Here is a 17,293-nt window from a genome sequence, read left to right as displayed (position 1 = left end):
GAGTTAGAAGTGTTTTATCTTCCCTTTTGGGGTTACAATCTGATGATCTTCACTAACATTTGTTTTGTTTTTGTTTTTATTTCTTCCCCTTTTCACTTACCTTTCTGTCCATCTCTTGAGTTGTATATTTGGAGACTGAATTCTCTGTTCAGTTCTGCTCTTTGTGTCAGAAAAATTCTGAGAGTCCTCTATTTCATTGAACATCCATCTTTCACCCTGAGTGTATATGATAGTTTTGCAGGGTAGTAAATAATTGGTTGTAATCCCAGATCCTTTGCCCTCCAAATGGTATTCTAGGTCCTCCAGTCCTTCATTGTTGAGATTAATAGGTCCTGTGGGAATCTGATGTGTTTCCTTTGTATTTAAATTGATCCCTTTTTGCTGCTTGCAGTATTTTCTCCTTTATTTGAGATTTCTGGAATTTGGCTATAATAGCCCTTTGAAGATTTTTTTTTCCTGGGGCCTCTATCTAGAGGGGTTCTGTGTATTCTTTCAATGGTTATAGTCTTCTTGTTTTAGCAGATTTGGACAGTTTTCTCTGATAATTTCCTGCATGATGTTTTCTAGGGTTTTTTTTTTATCTAGGCTTTCTGGAAGTTTGATGATCCATAGATTATCTCTCTTGGACCTATTTTCCAGGTTGTTTGTTTTTCCTAAAAAAGTACTTTACATTTTCTTCAATTTTTTCAACCTTTTTATTTTATTTGATTGAATCTTGTAATTTCATAGATTCATTGATGTCTTTTTGTTCAGTTCTTCTATTTAGGGTTTTATTTTCTTTAGTTACCTTTTGTGTTTCTTTTTTTAAATTCTCTGGTCAATTTTTCATAATTTTTCTGCAAGTCTCTCATTTTCCCCCATTTTTCCTTCTTTCTTTCTCCTTTCTTTTTTAAATTCTTTTTTAAGCTCTTCTATGAGTTTTTGGATTTGAGTGTCATATACTCTCTTGAAACTTCCCCTGTGAGTGATTTTTCACTGATTTCTTCTTTGGACATGGCATTGTTACTATCTTTATCTTCTAAGTAGTGTTCTATAGTGATTGCTCTTTTAGCTTCTTTGCTCATCTTTGTTGTTTTAGCTCTGCTCCTGGGGTATAGGGAGTATAGATCCGAGCTCTTTTATGCTGGGGCTGATATCTGATCCCTGGTTTGTCGTTTGCCAAGATGTTGCCTATGTAGTCCAAGACTTGTATTTGCAGAGGTTATTTCCTCCTTTGTGTCCAGGTTCTGACTTAGCAGTGGTTTGTTCCCATCTGTCCTGTCTTTTGCCCTGTGTTCTCAGAGTTCAGGTATTGTTTGGGGTTGGGACTGTCCCTGCTGGGACCTCTGCTGTTGCCAAGCTGTTGGGACCTAGACTGCACTATGGCTAAAAGTTTTCCACTGGCTTTCCTGCTCTCCCATCTTCTGGGCTTTACTTTCTCTTTCCCCACCAAAGATACAGACTTTTACTGAAGATCCTCCATGATGCTTACTGTTGAAAACTTCTTTGGATCTTCTCTTTTTCTTGGTGGGATCTGTAGTTTGAACGTCAGTCCTGAGTTTCACTTATTTTTGGTAGGGAAAAGCTCTGGGAGTATGTTAGCTTCACGCTGCCTCCTTGTCTCTGCCCTGGAGTGCCAGATTTTTCAAATGCCATTTGTGTGTATCTCTATTTATTGCCAGTTATTAATAATATATTCCTACAGAATATTAAGTATAGAAAATTTTTCTTGTAGAGATGCTGTGAAATAGACATTATAAATATTTTCTGAAATTTTAAAATTGACTTATGATATAAAATCATGTATCCAAGAGACAACAGCAAGTAATTATTTTAAATATTCTTATTTTATAAGTATGGAAATTAAAGATCATAACATGATCCAGTGTACTGAGGATAGCACTGGAGTTATCTTGAGTTCAAATTTTGGGTCTATTTCTTACTTTTTGCGTAACATTCAGCATTGGTGCCCTTATTTATAAAATGAAGGACTTAGACAATTATTGGAGTTCAGCTCCTCTAGTTTAGAGATTGTCCAAGGTTATCACCATTAGTTTGTAGTAAAATTGAAATTTGAACTCAGATTTCTGAACTCTAAAATATTTCATTTGCTACTCTATATTGCCTACAGTGTGAGAAATGAATGTTTCTCTCTTTCATTTATACCTAATTAGATTAAGGTTATTCCCCTTTTCTACTTCCTTACCCAGAAATCAATAAGTGCGGGAAATATTTAAAAGTGTTATCCAGTTCAGTAGAGTAAGAGAAATTCTAATTGGGTTAATGTGTTTTGCTCAGTCAGGTCTTGAGAAGTATAGATTCTCTTTGTTGACAAGACAGATGATATGAAAATTGGAGTCTCTTTGACTAAGATTTGGGTAAACCAAGTCACATACTTCAAAAATCTCAATTTAATATAGCTCACCTTGTGTTAACCAATCAGAATGGTTTTATACCTCTTAGGAACACTACTACTTGAAGAGCACATAAACAGTGAACCTACCATCATGAGGGTCTATGATCTAAGAGAGATGGCCAAATGACCATCCTTTTATAAACATCCTGTTCTTATATAAAATCACCCAGAAACTCTGTTTTTCTATTTTAAAAAAATAGGGAGCATTGTGCAGCACTGAAAAAAAGATCAGACTCTGAAATCAGAGAACCTAGGTTCAAATCACATCCCTAAACTTGGAGAAGTTACTTAAAGTCCCTGAACCTCAGGCTTTCCCATCCATTAATGAGGGACTTGGAATAGATCGTCTCTGAGGTCTCTTCCATTTGTAGGATCTTATAATCTTATAAACTGAAGACTGATAGACCTGTAACATAAATCCAGGTTTCTGGAATCCATGAATAATGCTTGATGAATATATATTGAATCAAATTGATTTTTTTTTTTAGGTTTTTGCAAGGCAAATGGAGTTAAGTGGCTTGCCCAAAGCCACACAGCTAGGTAATTATTAAGTGCCTGAAACCGGATTTGAACCCAGGTATTCCTGGCTCCAAGGCGGTGCTTTATCCACTACGCCACATAGTCGCCTCTCAAATTGAATTTTAACTTTTTTTTGTGATATCTTAAAAGAGAGTCAATGAAAGGTTATCTTCCCAGAACATTTATTAATTGAATTCTCAAATTTCTTCTTCTCAATCTGATTTTCAGAATGAACGGCTGTCTAGCTTCTAGCACCAAATGAGCAATCATGAAACTTTACTGAAAATGTAATTAGGATCAAAGATATGCTTATTGGCTTTTGTAATTGTTAGGGTAAATTACTTTGAGGAATTCTTTATAAAAGCTAATGGGCATATATGAGGAACACAAACCCTGTTGTTGAAACTGTGCTTGATGAAGAGTGGGAAAAATCAAAAAACAAAAAGATTCCCAAAACTAAACTAAACATGTTTTCTATTGTTTGGGGGAAATTTTACTTATGTTATTAGGATTTTCAAGAAGAATTAAGTCAAAATCAAAGTACTGAATTTTAGAAGGACTATAAGCTAACAAAGGGGGGGGATATACATTTTGACTAATCTTAATCAAATTTGCTTATTTAAGGAACTGATTGAATTAAAAGTGATTGTTTCAGGGCAGTTAGGTGAAGCAGTGAATAGAGCACCTGCCCTAGAGTCAGGAGGACTTGAGTTCAAATTTGACCTCAGACACTTCATAGATATGTAGCTATGTGACCTTGGGCCAATCTTAAATCCATTGCCTTAAATAAATAAATTTTTTTAAAAAAAGTGATTGTTTCAAATTAACTCAGTGATAAAGTGGCAGATCTCAGTGAAAGCTTCAACTTACTAAACAGAGGAATATGTATGAACTTAATAGTACATTTTTCCTAAGGACAGTGTGGTTCCTTAATCTATGCTTTTGTTTGTAGTCCAAGTCTTAGTATTTGAAGTGGAGACCAGTCACCATCAATTCATAATGCTAATTTCTTTCACATGTGAAAAGAGAACATAGGAAGTTAAAAAGATGAAAAAGGGAAGACAAGGACTAAACTCAGGTATCTACATTGAGGAACATAGACAGGAGGTAAAAAAAAAGATAATCCAGATAAAAGGTCAGGGAAAATCTGTCAAAGAATTAAGACAATAAGACTATAAGTAGATACGTAGGATCAGATGCCAGAGAGATCACGGAGGATGAAGAAAGGTGATTGAATTCAATTACTACATAATCATTTATAAACTTAAAGATAGACTTTCAAGAGATTTCACATTAATCTATTACAAATATTTTAGGAAAAAGAACACCTAAAATGGAAAAACAGTTTTTTGGTGTCATGGACCCTTTTGGCAATCTAATGAAACCCATGGGTCTCTTCTCAGAATAATTTTGTTAAGCCACATAATAGATAAAATATTTAGGATTATATAGAAATGCTACTATCTCTCTCTCTCTCTACATATATATGCATGCATACATATGAATTATATGTATACATGAATCCATATTGATTAATGTATATTGAATCAAATTGAATTTTAACTTTTCTGTGATATCTTATAAGAGGGTCAATGAAAGGTTATCTTCCCAGAAAATTTATTAATTGACTTCTCATATATAAATGTATATATATATATATATATATATATATATATATATATTTAAAATTCACTGATTTCCTTAAATCTTTCAATGGATTCTTGAGTACTGGTTAGCTTTTGTAGCTGTTACTGATCCAATTCATTTGTGTCTAATTTCATGACCCTGTTTGGTATTTTCTTGGCAAAATTACTGTAGTGGTTTGCCTTTTCCTTCTTCAGGTCATCTTACAGATGAGGAAACTGAGACAAACACAGTTAAGTGACTTGCCCAGGGTCACAAAGTTAACAAGTCACTGAGGTCAGATTAAAATTCATGAAGATGAGTTTTTCCGGATTCTAAGATCAGTGCTCTCTATTCAGTGTGCCACTTAGCTGTTTCTCTAGTTATTTAGTGAATTTCAGGTTAGAGATTTCTGGTGTAGACTATTAATCTAGGAATTTGACAGTGAAAACAAACAGGGAAAGGGATAGCATAGTAGGGAGAATGTCTATTTATGCATTAGATGCAGGTGCCAGTGTATTGAATAGAGAGGTAAGTTGGAGTCAGAAAGTTCTTCAATTGAATCTTTTGTACTAACTATTGTGACCCTAGGTAAATCATTTGTCCTTTTGCAGATCCCTTAACTACCAAAGTTATATAATAATCTTTCTCCTAGGGTTATTGCAATAACTAAATTGGTTAGATAATAATTACATTAATCACTTAGCAAATCTTAAAGTATTTAAATGAAAATTAGCTTTTTTGGTTTAGTTATTTCAATCATGCTCAACTCTTTGTGACCCTATTCAGCTTTTTTGTTTGCTTGTTTGGCAAAGACAATAGAAAGGTTGTCATTTCCTTTTTCAGCTCATTTTCAAATGGAGAAACTGAGACAAATCTTATGCCCAAGGTCATGAAGCTAGGAAGTGTCTGAAATCTGATTTAAATTCAGGTCTTCATGAATCCAGGTCTGGCACTCTTATCTACTGCACCATCTAATTGCCCAAATAAGTTTTACTAATTATTATATGGTGATGCAATTTGAAGGGATTGCTGAATTTTTCATAGAATTACTATAGAAAATGAATCCTTGACAATTGATATAATTATATGATCTGTAGTTATTTCATTACAATACAGTATTATTCATTTATGCTATTTTATTTTTAAAATATTTTTAAATTTGGAAATATGGGCTGTACAACAATTTTAAATATATATATATCATTCAAATAGCAATATTTGATAATCAAATGTAATATTTAATTCTTTTTTTTCTTTTGGGGGGTTTCCATGGTAAAATTCTAAGGAGAATTGAGAGCTATCTTTTATTTTGTCTTTTGGTTTCATTTATAGTAAAAATTTCAATAGTGATGTCATTAGTTTCCTTAATGTAATGATTCTTTGGTAATTACATGACATCCTCATATTTAGAATTATCAAAATGCAAATTAATGTTTTTAAATAATCTTTAGACCATGGGATTCTTAGCACATCCAAGGATTAATTTGTTGTTGTCCTGTTGTTTTAGTCATGTCCTAGTGACCCCATTTGCTGTTTTCTCGGCAAAGATACTGCAATGGTTTGCCATTGTCTTCTGTGGCTCATTTTGCAGAGGAGGAAACTAAGGCAAAGAGAATTAGATGATTTGCCTAGGGTCACACAGCTATTTAAATATCGAGACCTGATTTGAACTCAGAATGAGTATTTCTGATGCCAGGCCTGATGCTCTCCTCATTGTGTCACCGAGCATTTTAAAGGATTACATATTAAGCAATGAACCTTTTTCTTGTGAATTAATTCAATAATTCCCTTATAATTTAGAATAACAGAATTTTAGAGCTAGGAGTGGTCCTTTAATCTTGCAGATGACTAAACAAAAACCTAGAGATTTTTTTCCAAAGTTTTACATGGCTAGTTAATGGCAACAAGAGAATTCATATTTACTCAATCTGTTATTAATATACATGCATATTTGTAGTTATTTGCATATTTACATATGTTCCCATATGCATATATCAAGTAATATGAAAAAATGAAATTGGGATAAGGACATATCTGGCTTTTATTCCTGTAATTGACACATATAAATATTTTGATCACAGACAAGTCATTTAATTGTTCTGAATTTCTTCATTTATAAAAGAGGGATAATAATAAATGTACATACTATTTATCCCTGAGAATTATTGGGAAGGAAGCTTTTGTAACCTTCAAATTACTGCATGTAAATTAATTGGAAGCTATTTCCCTAAAGGAGTTTGATGTAACAGCTAAAATAAATACAGGTAATAGTTTCCTATTATCTTCCTTAGTGCCTTTGATGCCTCTTCATATAACAAACCAGGTATACAGCAAACTCTTACATTTTCTAAAATACAACTTTTTACAATTGCTAGTTGCATTAACCCTCCAAAGTTAATGAGAAACAGCTAGATGACCTAGTGGATTGATATCTGGCTTTGAGTCAAAAATACCTAAGTTTAAATCCTATATGTGAGGCTCTGGGAAAGTCATTTAAATTCTGTCTTCCTCAACTCTCCTTCACTGAAAACTCAGTTACTTCAACTGAAAATGTGAATAATAATGACACCTACCTTTCAGGATTATTGTGAGGAAAATAAGATAATAGTTATTTGTTATTTTTTTTTCAAGGTAATGGGATAAAGTGACTTGTCCAAAGTCACACAGCTGGATGATTAAGTCTCTGAGGGCAAATTTGAACTCAGGTCCTCCTGACTCCAGACCTGGTGCTCTATCTACTGAACCACCTAATTGTCCCTGAATAAGCTCATATTTGTAAAGTATTTAGCAAAGTGCCAGGCATATTGAACATACTTAATAATTTGCTATACACTTCCCTTCCTCATCTCTTCCCATCCTACTTTCTGCAATGGAATAAAATTTACTAAAAGTAGATCACCAAAGAAAGGCTACAGAGAGCTATCCTTGATCTTATTTTTAATAATTATATTTTATTATAAAATTATATAAAATTTAATATAAAGTTATATTTTATCAATAAATTCATTGAAAAAATGAATCTAAAAGATTAAATTTCACTTAGGATAAATACAAAGTTTTATACTTGGTTTTTAAAAAAATCAACTTTCCAAGAACAGGATTGAGGAAGTAAGACAAAGCAACAGTTTCTATGAAAAAGATCTAAAATTTTTAGCAGACTGTCTGCTCAATATGAATCAATGGGATTTTATGGAGTCCACCAAATATAAGGTTATCCTAGGCTTCATTAAAAGAGGCATTATGTCCATAATGAAGCATGTGAAAATTTCATTGTACTTTGTTTTGATAGAAATAAATCTTGTGTTATATTTATTTTGAGTTATTTTATTTTATAAAGGATATTGATGATTTATGTGGTTTTAAAATAAAAACAAATAGTATAACAACTAATAAAAAGAGCGGGGATATTTAGTCAGGTCAAAAAAGTGTTGGAGAAACATCTTGAAAGCTTTTATGTGAAAATGAAATTAGACATTTCAGTAGCTCCAGAGGGTAGAACCGAATACTTTGCATGTGAGATAGGTTTATTTTTGATGTAAAGAATTTTCCAACAATTAGGGATATTTAAACTGGAATAATCATCCTCCACGGAAAATATTGTTTCTGTCCATTGAATATCTTCTAGCTAGATCACCTCTTGATTCTCTTTATATATATATATGTATATATATATATATATACATATATATATGAATTCTTGTTTAGATATAGATAGAATATTTAGATAGTATATTTCTAGTCATGATTAACTAAAATATAGAATTCATGAAGAAAAATAGAATAAGAGAGGGCATGAAAGCTAATCTAGATATAAATTATGGAGGGACTTGAATAATAGAGTAAAGATAGGTGAAAGAAATAGACTGGCAGTTTTGTGATAATAAAGTCAGGGAAAGAAACAAGACCCAATGTAAAGGGAAAGCTGACATGACTTAGTAATTGACTGGGTTGTAGACAGTGAGGAAGAGAGAGGAATCAAAAATAATCCCCATGTCATGACTTTATCAAAATGGTAGGATTGGGGTGGGGTCAAGGGAAAAAGAGATGATTAAGAAAAATCCTATGGGGAATGTGGTAGGGAACAACTGAGAAAACTTAGTAAATATAAATATTATGAAACAAAACGCCAAAGTAATACAACAGCAATTCTTCTTGTATCCTAGTAACCCACTCCCGATATCCGTTTAATCACATATTTTGTTTTCTATTTCAGATTCCCTCTGTAGTCATTTAGTCCCTGGAAATATCTTCTCTTGGACATCTAGAATTGGCTTCATTCTCAGGGTAGTTCTGAAGTAGCATCTCTTTTCTGGTTGCAAATCACTTGTAGATATTCCTAGATAATTCTGCTAAACACTGACAGTAACACAAGCCAATTTAGTATAGCTTCTTATATTTGATTTTCTAAAATCTAATTCATGTAGTAAAAAAACAGCTCAAGTCTTAAGGGTTCCTATCCTATTAAAACAAATCAATACTAACATTAAATTATGAACCTATAATTCACCTGAAATTTCAAAGAATTTCAGTTTTTACTTGCCTCTTGGTATTTCTTTCTTTACCTAAACCCTCTCCCTAATATGGGAATCTAAAAAGAAACCATGAGGGTCTGACTTATAAAATAAACTCTTCTGTTTCTTAAAATTATCAGACATTTTAAAATGGGAGGATATTACTTTCTTTACAGTTATCAGTGCAATTTTATATGAAAAAAATTTTCATCTAATTTTGAGGACTTAATATACTTAGAGACTGAATTTTCCATTAGAAACATTTGGAAGATATATATATATATATATATATATATATATATATATATATATATATATATATATACACACATATATGTATAATTCTTAGTTCCTAGAGAAAGCAGTTCAAGCCTACTGCTTTCTCAAATTTTACTATTCTATTTAATTAGAAAACATTTATGTCTTTTTTACTTTTGTCTAATTTCTCCCTTAGGAAATTATTACTTATCATAATTTGACCAAAAATAATTCAAATGTTTCTTAATCTATTTTCCACCACAAAATTTCTACAGAAGTTTGCTATGAAAGGAAAAATGAGGGATATAGTCAAAACAATGGCAAGATTGTTCTTCCACCCAAGGGCACAGGCTGTCCTGCCATATACTGTAAAAGGCAAAAAAAAAAAACCTCCCTTAGTTCCATTTGATTCTAGGCATGAATCATATTTAATAGCTAGTCTTTAACATATTCCACATTTTTCATTGGGTACAATAGAGAATTATACTATCTCAGTTCAAGGTTCTCAGTAAGAGAAATAAAATATTAAGATCCATCCTGAATCCAAATTCTCAAGGGACTTCATAGATAAACATAGTTGAAAGGATCTTTGCATATTAATCTCCCAAAGAGTAAATCATCACCTTCACAACCATCCTCATCAATTTTAAAATGAATTATCTACTTCTTAAAATATATGCTTTTATCATATTATTTTAAAAGCTGAAGTCATCCAGATTCAAAAACAAATGATTTGCCTTACAGTATTTTGATATTGAAATTCAAATTTTACAATATAAGAGAAATTTTTAGCAAAAACAACATACACAAAGCTACTCAGATACTGTCAATTCAACTGTTTCTAAATAATCTTATAGAGTAAAATCATTCATTTGAAATTTTTTACTAATTACATTAAAAACTTTGTAAAGGTTTCAGTATATAGCAATTACATTCAATTTAAAAAGTTATTTCATATATTGACATAAATATGTAAATGTTTACAATATGGCAGGTATTGTGTTAAGCACTTTGACATCATTAAATGATTTGATTTTCACAATAGCCCTGAGAAGGAAGAGCTAATCTTACCTCTTTTACAAATTAGGCAAAAGAGTCAAAGAGAGCTTAAGTTATCTGGTAAAGGTCATATAGTTAATAAATTTCTTAACTTCATGTAGCAAGTGTAGTTTGTTTTAGGTTCTGATTTACCACAATTATCCTATTTATTTTCAAAATAAAATATTGTCCAAATCAAATCTGGATTTTTAATTACTAATGGTAATGGTTTAAATCTCAAAAAATAAAATTCCCAAGGGCCATTTTGGGCAGCACTTCAAAATTTTAGAGTTCATTATTAGCAATTAACTCATTTTCAAAGATTCATAATAGCACTCCCAGCTCCATATAATTTTTATTTTATATCATTTGAAAACACTCCAAAAGTTAAATCAATTTCTTTTGTGTTTAAAACCTATACCTATCCTCTCATCTTTCACAGGGCCTTTTGCTTTCAATGCCTGGCAAAACATAGGGAAAGACTCCAAGTAGCAATGAAGGGTATGATATTTCCCTACCATATTCCAGATTATCTAAAGAAATAACCATCACATGTTTTATTTTTCCTTTGTAATTTCGCACATTTTTAAAACAACTGATCAATTGCAATATTATTACCATTTGGGTTTCTTTTTTTTAGGTTTTTTCAAGGCAAACAGGGTTAAGTGGTTTGCCCAAGGCCACACAGCTAGGTAATTATTAAGTGTCTGAGACCCGATTTGAAGCCAGGTACTCATGACTCCAGGGCCCGTGCTTTATCCACTACACCACCTAGCCACCCTACCTTTTGGGATTTCTAAGAACCTACAAAGGCATGACTTCTTTCTAATATTCTTTGGTGATTCTTCCTCTAATTTACATAAATAATTAATTCTGCTACATAAAGCTTTGGAAATTCTATTTAACACTTTCCAAAAAAAAAAAAAAGCAAACATTCCTAGTTCCTGGCCATCTCCTTGCCTCCAGTCATTGTGAATTTCTATTCCCATTTTCCAAAATAGGGTCTGGGACCAGGTGATAATGAATATAGAATATGTAGTTCCAGTTAGTTGCAGGTGTGCTTTGGCAGTTCTTCCTCAAGGGACCCTCTTCATTTTAAATCTCCCTTTCCATGCCTTAACTGAACTTTATTTATTTTTAAACTACTCCACTATATAAACAAACTTTTCTCTTTTGATTACCAAAGGGTTAATAAGAGGCAGTTCTTAAGTACCAGGTAAATTTAAACTGCAAACTGCAGTTATTTATTTCCCATTTTATTTTTTTTTTATTGAACTAAAACAACAGTTCTCTTAATATCCAGGGAAAGAATGATAAGAGGTCTAGTTTCTGTTTTTCCTGTAATTTTAAATGACCCTTCTCAAATCTCTTTTTTTTTTCAACTCCAAATCCAAACAGGAGAGAGGTGTTTAAACTTAATCTGCAAACATCCAAAATCTACTAAGATTTTAAAAGGCATTTTCTTGGTTTAGAAAATTATATTAAAGATACATTTCTGTTACAAATTCAGTCTCTAATTAATTTATAATGCCACAAATTTCTATAAACCAGTAAAAAAGTTTTTCTTTTTTTGATATCAGACTTTATTTCTGTAAATACAAGTTAACCATGACTGAATTGACACAGAATATCTTGCAGTTAGTTTTCTTTTTTTCTGATTTCCTACTAAAAGCTTAAAGTGGGAGTTAGTCCTGCTTACTTGGACAGGGAAATTACAGAAAGCTAAGAGAACTGCTTACAATATGAAACTTTATTAATCTTTCCCAGAACATTAAACCCTTTGGTTGCAACTTTTCAATAGTCTAACTGGCTGGATTTCCCCCTTAGATATCTTTGAAAGTAGCAGAATTTAAAAGAACACTAGATGTGATGAGATAAAGATTTTTCTGAGCATTTTACAAAAAAAAAAAGCACAGACAAAACAATAAGAAAATACATACTTGCTAGTCTCCTTATCTCCTGCTGAAAAAATCTATCTCAAAGCCTTTGATTTACCATAATTAAGAGTTTCTTCTTCAGGCCAAATTTTGAAATTATTTGGATTTCTATATGTTAGGATAATTTGAGAGCTATCTTTAGATACCTTTTCTATTCCTATCTGGGAAGCTATATCTGTTTCCAGGCCAATAGATTTTTCCTAAAGAAATGTCGGTTTATAAGTATGTTCTTATCCTGGTCCTAGGCCAAAAGAGATTTTTCCAGGGAATTTCCCATCAGCTCATTGGCAGCAGATTCCATTATTTTCATTGTTGGTTTGTCAGTCACTTGCCAATTATGCTTATTTGTTACTGCTTGCCCTGCCACTTGTCAAAATGGTTATTTGTGACATGTAATCATTCTTTTCCAACTTAAATAGAGGCTTACCTATTCCCTTAAAGGAACATTCTGGGAACCATCTGCCTCCAAAATGTGGTGGTTTTCCTTAATTCAGAAATGAAATGAGAGGAGTCCAAGCTCTGGGACGATCTTCCACCAAGAAGTCCTGTGATGAAAAATCTGTCTGAGCAGACTTGGTGGTTGTTCTGAAAGGCTGTCTGGGATTTGGAATTTTTGTCTTTGACAAAAAAAAAAAACAAAACATATTGTCATTGATGTTTCCAACAGCAGAAATATATTTGAAATACTTCATTTTTCATTTCTTTCAGTCATTGTGTTCAAGTATCCTTTCGAAAAGTGCTTAACCTGGAAATTGTGATTTAAGCATCAGATGAACCTGAATTCTTTAGCATCTAATTTCCATATTGGAATTCATAGCTGTAGGAAAATAGAAACTTGCTAAGAATGTTGATCTGGTTGAGCATATGATTTTGAGATTCATTTCAATATTCTAGTAATACAAAGTGACTGAGAAGTGTTAAAGTTATTAAAGCTTAAAATTGTACTAAGACATTGGGAACTCTCAAATATATGAACTTAAATTTAGGACTTCCCAGTGATTCAATTCTCTCATTAAATAAATGAGGTTATAATTCCTAACCACTTCAGAGGAATATGGAGAGACTAAATTATGTAATGTTCATTAGATGTTGAGATCAAAAGATACTATAAAGTACAAAGTATTATTAACCATGTGCTTTTCTACTGTTTTCTTCCTGAGTGTAGTGATCAGATGATTTTTTAAAAATATCTTGCATTGATTTCTGTAAATTATAGTTTTATTTTAAATAGTGATGGGGACAGTATAGGTTGACTAGTCATTCATTTCTTAAATAGCTCAGTAACTGTCTTTATAGGTTATTTTAAATGTAAAAGTAATTAATGGGCAGTCTAATACCATGTTCTGCAAGATAACCTGTTGTTCAGTGGAGGTTTAATAAATGTTAACTAAAATTAATAACTATCTAGGTAAGATCTTCAGAGTTGCAAGAACTTTGGGAACACTTGCTACTTTCACAAATGTAGGATTAACAGAGACTACTGGAGGTAAGTGGAAGGTGCCGCATATGATGTTTTCTTTTATTCTAAAAATGTGTTGTCTTTCTGTTAGATTATGATGGGATTAGTGATATTCAAGTCTGAGTTGGAAATTGAGTTCATGATATCCCAATTTCTTATATAATATTTAATAAATACCATGGATTTCATGACTTTTACTTCTATCTGAAAAGTGATTATTATTTTAGTTAAATCTGACATTCAATTGATAACTATCACAGGGTGTCACAGGCCAGCCTTAGTGTTATCAAATCATATTCTTTGCATTTTGTTGTTTGGTGATTTGGAAAAGTAGAATCTGAAGTTAAATCTAGTTCCCCCAGGAACAAAATTATAAAAAAATACGAAAATTCACTGGAAAATATATAAAAGATATTTAAGAAGGGGAAAGATGCCAGTTGACTGATAAAATTACATAAATATGAGTAAAGTTGGTCAGTTCCAAGAGGTAGTTTTTGATCTATTTTTCTTATATTTTGATGACAGGCAATAAAATTAATTTAGTAAAATTTGAAATATGAAACATTAAAAGATAATTTTATTGAGACAATGTCTGGTTTTTTTTCCTATATGTCTGAGAACATTTCTGACTACAACAGCAAGTGAACATGAAAAAACTATGGAATTTAGAAAAGAAAAAGAAGGAAAACCTTACTTATAATTTACATTATTTTAGGAATCCAAAAGAGCATTGAATCCTAGCTTAGTCTTCTTCAGTTTTCATTGTATTCATAGCCAAGATAATAAATATCAAATGATCACTCTAGGCTTGAGGAAAATTCAGGACAGAGATGATCTTAGAAATTAAATAGATTTTTCCCAGGAATAGTGTAATCTAATAATACCTAAGAAAACTCCTCTTAAAACTAGTATTAGACTTGTCAAAAAGATACTGAAAAATCAAATGAACCTAATTTGATCAGAAACCTAAGATAATCATAATACGTTGTATGATATGAATATATATTACTTATATATGTTCTTCTATGAAGTTTCTGAATTTTGTTTTCAGAATCTTCACTTTTTTATTATTCAACATATCTCTAAGAAGATAAGTTGATATTTATAAAATGTCTTTTACCTAGTTCATTCAAATGTTCTAGACATTTTCTCTCATGGGTTATTATAGCATCATCATGGCTATGGAGAAGGCAGGCATTCCTGGTTCCATTTTTTTGCATATGATTAGAACAGAGCCTCAAACAATATATTTTCTCAAAGTAACACAAGTAAATGTCAGAGTCTATTACCTCATATTATGTATCTGAAAAAATGACTAGCAGAATCTCATGTTCAAAGGATACTTATCAAAGGAAAAAAAATAGAAAAATAAAGATATGAGAATGCTAGCTGCCTCATAGTTGCTAGGTTTTCCGCAGGAAAGATATGTTTGATCTTGGATGCAAGAAAAGAATAAAAACCAAAAGAGCACTCACATTCTTGAAACCTGTATCATGGAAGTTTGACTCCTATGTATTTTGAGCACAATATCCAGCTTTCTGTATTTGAAGAAGACAGTAAGATCCTTGGTCATTAGAACATAGTCTTTCCAAGATAGCATACTTTTAATTTAATGGGAAGGATATACTTGAATATGTTGGTATGTTGCAATTATTCATCTAATTTCTGTTGCTCATTTTTTCCTATAAAAAGCAGAAATAATACTATTGTTACCCACTTCCTCATTTAGATGCCATAGATTTTTTTTTTTAGGTTTTTGCAAGGCAATGGGGTTAAGTGGCTTGGCCAAGATCATACAGCTAGGTAATTATTAAGTGTCTGAGTCCAAATTTGAACCCAGGTACTCCTGACTCCAGGGTTGGTGCTCTATCCACTGTGCCACCTAGCCACCCCCAGATGCCATATTTAAAGAGATATTATTCCTGTATCACTCTGATGAAAGACCCTGCAAAATAAATTATTATTACTCTTCATGGGTTAAGAAATGCCTTCTCTTCTTATTATAATTTCAAAAGTATGGGGAAGGTGGGATGAAATTTTATAAAGATTATTATCGGGGTGGGTAGGTGGCATAGTGGATAAAGCACCGGCCTTGGAGTCAGGAGTACCTGGGTTCAAATCTGGTCTCAGACACTTAATAATTACCTAGCTGTTTGGCCTTGGGCAAGCCACTTAACCCCATTTGCCTTGCAAAAAAAAAAAAAACCTAAAAAAAAGATTATTATCACGTGTTACTTCTTTTATGCAACCTTTCCCTTTAAAATTATAAAGAAGAGGCAAAGGAAATGACAATGGCAGTTGACATATATAAGTAAAGTTAATCTTGTACTAAGAGGAAGTATGTTCATGCTACTTTTATGACTTAGGCAATAAAATTAAGGTTGTTGAATAAAAATGTGAAATATATAAAATTAAATATAAATACATTTGAAGAAAGGGGAATCATTTTGAAAATTAACAAATCTATAGGGAAAGCAATAAGGAAAGGAGATAGAATCTAGGATCTCTTTGGTGCAGCAACTATTTCTCTCCCCTTACTACCAGTACATAATGGCACCTTCTCTATAACGTATTCTCTAGAATTTCCTGGAGAGTAAGTGGTAAGCCAGGATTACATACTCAAAATATGTGGTAGGCAGGACTTTAAACCCAGGTCTTCCTAGTTCTAAGACCAGTGACCTATGAAAAGGTAATCAGCTTCTGGATGATTTTAGCTTTCAGAGCTGTCAGTTGATAATATTGAAAAGTGCTATATACTGGATATCTTTGATAATACTGTTTTGAGGGAGAAATGCTCAGGAATATCTGAAATTTATGTTACACTGAATAGCATGGCTATTATTCTATCAGAAAGGTGAGAAAATAGGAACAGTAGTTTATAAGTAATGGCAAGAATGCCAGAATAGAAGAACTGTTGGTGTTTTGATTATAAATATCCAGATAGAATATTAGTCTAATTTTATGATCAAATGAGTGAATAAGTTTTTGCAAAATATTAGTGCTAGTATTCCAAAAGACCTCATAAAGCTTTAATAGCTTAAAAATTCACTAAGACTTTTGAACTATTCGGTATTTCATTCTCCTGGAGAATTTTAGCTATTTACAAAGAGTTAATCAGAAATAATTTATTACGTATTTCTCATATGAGAGTAACTCTAGTGTTAGGGATAACCACCAAAAACACAAAAACACTACTTATCTTTAAGGTGCTCACCTTCTATTTAGGGAGATTAGATATACATATGTGTATATATATATATATATATGCATATATACACACATATGTAAATGCTGCACACATTCATGTTTACATAAATGAACATGTATACTCATGTGCATATAAGATATATATAGAAAGTACCTAAGACCCTTCATTTGAGGGAACCTTGTATTTATCAAGGAGATCATTCAACATTTGGATAGCTTCACTTCTTAACAAGTTTTCTCTTATAATAACTTATGGTACATTGGAAGATTGCAAGATTTAATATAAGGTGAAATTGGTTCAAATTCAGAGCGTCACATATCATCTATATGACTCTACATGAAT

General features: G+C 31.9%; 1 protein-coding gene across 1 annotated transcript in view; it reads left to right on the top strand.

Moving 5' to 3' along the window:
* The first annotated feature begins 13,716 nt into the window (after nucleotides 1-13,716).
* The window catches only part of LOC141519922 (arylsulfatase H-like), a 40,442-nt gene continuing 36,865 nt past the window's right edge, over nucleotides 13,717-17,293 (top strand). The window contains exon 1 of the mRNA XM_074231878.1: nucleotides 13,717-13,770. The gene's annotated coding sequence lies outside the window, so the exon portion shown is untranslated. The remainder of the gene's footprint in view (nucleotides 13,771-17,293) is intronic.

The sequence above is a fragment of the Macrotis lagotis genome, chromosome 1 (assembly GCF_037893015.1).
Source record: "Macrotis lagotis isolate mMagLag1 chromosome 1, bilby.v1.9.chrom.fasta, whole genome shotgun sequence".
In the NCBI taxonomy this organism is placed as follows: domain Eukaryota; kingdom Metazoa; phylum Chordata; class Mammalia; order Peramelemorphia; family Peramelidae; genus Macrotis; species Macrotis lagotis.
This window is presented reverse-complemented; position numbering and strand designations above follow the sequence as displayed.